The sequence below is a fragment of the Brachyistius frenatus genome, unplaced genomic scaffold (assembly GCF_029030835.1).
Source record: "Brachyistius frenatus isolate BFR_SWC_R1_liver_20210118 unplaced genomic scaffold, ASM2903083v1 Contig_500, whole genome shotgun sequence".
Taxonomy (NCBI): Eukaryota; Metazoa; Chordata; class Actinopteri; family Embiotocidae; genus Brachyistius; species Brachyistius frenatus.
Window position 1 is genome coordinate 1 of NW_027211099.1, and position 5,000 is coordinate 5,000.

Below are 5,000 nucleotides of genomic sequence, written 5' to 3' on the forward strand. Positions count from 1 at the left end.
TCGACGACCTCGTACTCGTACTCGACCTCGTACTCGACGCTCCTCCCGACCTCGTACTCGACCCCCTCCGACCTCGTACTCGACCCCCTCCGACCTCGTACTCGACGCCCTCCGACCTCGTACTCGTTCGACCTCGACTCGACCCCTCCGACCTCCTCGTACTCGACGCCGTTCGACCTCGTACTCGACCCCCTCCGACCTCGTACTCGACGCCCTCCGACCTCGTACTCGACGCCCTCCGACCTCGTACTCGACGCCCTTCGACCTCGTACTCGACCCCCTCCGACCTCGTACTCGACGCCCTCCGACCTCGTACTCCCCCTCCGACCTCGTACTCGACGCCCTCCGACCTCGTACTCGACCCCCTCCGACCTCGTACTCGACCCCCTCCGACCTCGTACTCGACGCCCTCCGACCTCGTACTCGACCCCCTCCGACCTCGTACTCGACCCCCTCCGACCTCGTACTCGACGCCCTCCGACCTCGTACTCGACCCCCTCCGACCTCGTACTCGACGCCCTCCGACCTCGTACTCGACGCCCTCCGACCTCGTACTCGACGCCCTCCGACCTCGACCCCCTCCGACCTCGAACTCGACGCCCTCCGACCTCGTACTCGACGCCCTACCCCTCGTACTCGACCCCCGTACTCGACCTCGTACTCGACCCCCTCCGACCTCGTACTCGACCCCCTCCGACCTCGTACTCGACGCCGTTCGACCTCGTACTCGACCCCCTCCGACCTCGTACTCGACGCCCTCCGACCTCGTACTCGACGCCCTCCGACCTCGTACTCGACGCCCTCCGACCTCGTACTCGACGCCCTCCGACCTCGTACTGGACGCCCTCCGACCTCGTACTCGACGCCCTCCGACCTCGTACTCGACGCCCTCCGACCTCGTACTCGACGCCCTCCGACCTCGTACTCTCCGACCTCGTACTCGACCCCTCCGACCTCGTACTCGACGCCCTCCGACCTCGTACTCGACGCCGTACCTCGTACTCGACCCTCCGACCTCGTACTCGACCCCCTCCGACGTACTCGACGTCCGACCTCGACTCCCCTCCGACCTCGTACTCGACGCCCTCCGACCTCGTACTCGACCCCTCCGACCTCGTACTCGACCCCCTCCGACCTCGTACTCGACCCCCTCCGACCTCGTACTCGACCCCCTCCGACCTCGTACTCGACGCCCTCCGACCTCGTACTCCCCCTCCGACCTCGTACTCGACCTCGTACTCGACCCCCTCCGACCTCGTACTCGACCCCCTCCGACCTCGTACTCGACGCCCTCCGACCTCGTACTCGACGCCCTCCGACCTCGTACTCGACCCCCTCCGACCTCGTACTCGACCCCCTCCGACCTCGTACTCGACCCCCTCCGACCTCGTACTCGACGCCCTTCTCCTTCTGATGACTTTCATACAGTTTGAATGTGACTGAGAATAATTTCACGGTGATAAAGATCAGAGATCACTTTTAACTTTGAACATTTCTGATTACTTTTGAAAAAAAATGTTGGTAATTCTGAGGACATTAGTGTTTTCATCTTAGAAATATGATTGCGTGTTGTATGACATGCAGAAGAACGGTTGCAGTAACCTGATTAATTTAATATTCAAATTGCATTTCTCATAAACTTTAATGTCATTCAGACGATCTGGTTTATATGGATAATAATCTCTGAAAACTCTGTACCTGTGATTACACAGACAAATATGACCAAACGTTTAAAATACAATTCCCCTAATTAATACCTTAATATAACACTTGATATTGTCCGTCATCGAATGTATTAATTAGGATTTTAACAAAGTGAAACGCGCGATAAAATAAAAAATTTCTGCATTTCTGCTCCTAAAATCTGTCATGTAACGAGGAGAATATTAATACTAATATTAAAACATACTTCTCTTTATAAAAGCATCAGCTGATAGTTTTGAGTCCAACATCAAACTGATGTTCTAATACTAAGTATATTTAATGATAGCTCTTTCATCATTTAGTATTCAGCCTGCAGTTATTAACAGACAGGTTCTGAACTTCTCAGTGAAACAGATCATTTTCTAGTTTTCAGCTATTTTTTTTTTGTCTCTTATCAACTCTGCAGTCTCATTGGAGTGAAATCATGGCAGCATTCAGTCTGGGTTCAATTATGTCTTTGAGTATAATTACAAAAGGGAGAGATAACTGTCTGTCTGGGGCTGCGGAGCCAGATGAGCTGCTTGGACACCCCATTAAAAATCATATTAATAACTTTGTGTCTGCGCTGCGAACAGTCTGTAACTCCGTCTGTTTTAAAGTTGGTCCGAACAGAGGAGGAGACTTTCAATCCCAAATCCTTCCAAACCTTTCTGCCTCGTTTGACTGATGTAACAGCTCTCTTCACTCTTTAATTATGTATTTTATCTTCATTACAGGAGTCAAATGTGGATTAAAAATAAATAAATCTTTTAGTTAAACTTATTTCTGTTCTGTTTTTGCTCAAAAATAGATTGAACACTTCATCAAGTCAAACAAGTCTAATAACAAAATGAATTTGGTGCTTAATGAGGTTATTTATGTTTGATGACGAGAAAATAAGATTTAATCACTTGAATTTACTGTTCAATGAGTTTAATATGTATTGAGTGCCGGTAAATATGTATAATCAAGCCCTGCAGCACTGATGTAGTTTGAAAGACCTTTTTATTCACATAATGTTAGTAGTGTTGATGGGAATTAACTTGTTGCTGCACATCTGAGTCCATTTCCTGAAACTCCTGAAACTTTGCCGTCCTCATCACACTGGTAATATTTATTTTGATTAAAGCTGAAAACGGCTACATATCGTTTTTATATGATGTATTTTTAATTCAATTCAATTCCATTTTATTTACATATGGCCAAATCACAACAGAGGTTACACATTTTTGACTGCTTGTGGTTTCCACATGTGTCTCATGTCTCAAAGACCTGCAACACAAAGCTGCAGCAGTGAAAGGAGGCCGAGCACCGACGGTGTGGTTCTGTGGGACCGGTTCTGGAGTCCGGACCAACATTCACGTTCTTCTGTTCAGAGCTCCGAAACTCATCTGGAACGTGTTCAGTCCGCTCAGGCGTGCGTGTGCGTGTGTGTGCGTTACAGTTTTGACTTCGCTGCTGCAGAGCACCACTGAATAAATTATGATATTATCTTTTCTCACAAAGGAAACTATCAATAATTTTCTTCTACGAGACGTCCTTTCGTCTTTTAGAAGTCAACATGTGCAGAAGCACACAGCTGAGTTTGTTTATTATGACGGAGACCACTGTGTGATAGATTGTGCCGTCTGAAGTGGGAACACAGTTGAAGGTGTGAAACACCAACAGCAGAGTGAATCGACTCAACCTTCACATCTCAGAGGACGTCTCCCTTCGTACTTATCATATTCGATGTTGTTTACCTTCAGAACATTTCTGTTCCGGTTTCTGTCTTGTAGACGACCTCTCGTCATTTTAAAGGATAACTTTAATATTGACTCTTCTTTTTCTACTGAAGAGTATTGAACGTGAATCCGCAGCCTGCTTTCATTACATGTTTTCTATAAGTGAGGTGTGTACCGCTATTTGGACGACTGTCCTCTGACCTTTAGAAGAAGTGATGAGATGGAACAGACTGGATAATCGACTGTTTTGCATTGTGTTAAAGTTTAAATACGAAGCAGAATTCATGCATTCTGTTGATTGTGTGATGAATAAGAATACAATTATAGAAGTGTGTTTCATTGGCTTCGGTTTAAGTCTTTGTATGTTTTGCATTTTGTGTATTTTAGTCTTCATCACGGTTATTTATTGTTTTATGAAGGGAAGTCTGTGTTTGACTGTCTGTGACTGTTGAACTGACATTTTCTTTTTACACTGTTGTGATATTTAAATAAGGGGAAACTTTTGTTCTTCATACGTAACATCATTTCACAATTAGCGGGTGCAATGAATCACTTTGGACAATTTCTTTTCTTTTTTTTAAGCCATTAAACGCGTGAAAAAAAGAACTTTTTTTCACAAATCGTTTAAAATCCTATCAGGTTGTTCATTTGAAATGCAAAATTAAATCAGAAAGTCCCTTTCAAACAACCTCCAACCATAGAAACATAGAAGGAAACAGTAGTGGAGGAGTTTTAACAACCTAATCAGTGAAATTGATTGGATGGAGAGAAGAAGGGATCAGCTGTTTGCCTCCAGCAGCAGAATCCTGATTGTGTTATCTGATCGTTCAGCAGCAGGTTGTGAGCGACTGCAGTCGGAGGCCACAAACCACTCACAACGTTAACGTTCACATCTCCAACTGACGGCGACGGGACAGAAGACAATTGTACTTTTTATATACGAGGTCTGACTCTTCATCATGTTCTGTAAATCTTTTCAATAACATGTTTGTGACATTGTGGTCTCTGAAAGAACCGGCATCATTCATAGACTTCTGAGAATCAGAGTCTGTAAAGAGGAAGCAGCCAGGTCAATAACTATGTTTAATAAATCAAAGTATTGTTCATCAATTAAACTCTTTCTTTGTCTCTGTTTCCTCCTTCAGTTCCCTTTCAGACATCTTTGGTCCAGAGCTTCATGTAAACCTCCAGTAAGTGACTCTTATTATTTTTGTCTCCATAAATCATTTCAATGTTTTTTCAGAGCCGTGTGCTCGGTGCAGCATTTTCATTATATTTTGTCTTTTATTGCCACTACAAGTTATTGGCGGTTTATGGCGATGCATAGATTGGATGTCAGCATAGCGTCGCTGTCCTTTTACATCACTGATCCACATCTGACATCCTGTACCCAGAACCAGAACCAGAACCCCCCCGCCTCACTGCTGAGGTCAGCTGCTTCAACAGTTAATACCTGTGGAAGCTGAAGGCTGTTTCTCCCAGAGCTGCGGGGGTTCGTCAAGTTTTAACAGGAGTTAAATATGTTTTTTTAGGGAAGATACCAACACAGATTATTGATAATCAAAGAGACCGACAACTGATGTTTGCATGTTT

General features: G+C 45.6%; 1 long non-coding RNA gene across 1 annotated transcript in view; it reads left to right on the forward strand.

The window, feature by feature from the left end:
- Window positions 1-4,030: 4,030 nt before the first annotated feature.
- The window catches only part of LOC138614434 (uncharacterized), a 3,780-nt gene continuing 2,810 nt past the window's right edge, over window positions 4,031-5,000 (forward strand). The window contains exon 1 of the long non-coding RNA XR_011310277.1: window positions 4,031-4,597. This is a non-coding gene — a long non-coding RNA (uncharacterized lncRNA). The remainder of the gene's footprint in view (window positions 4,598-5,000) is intronic.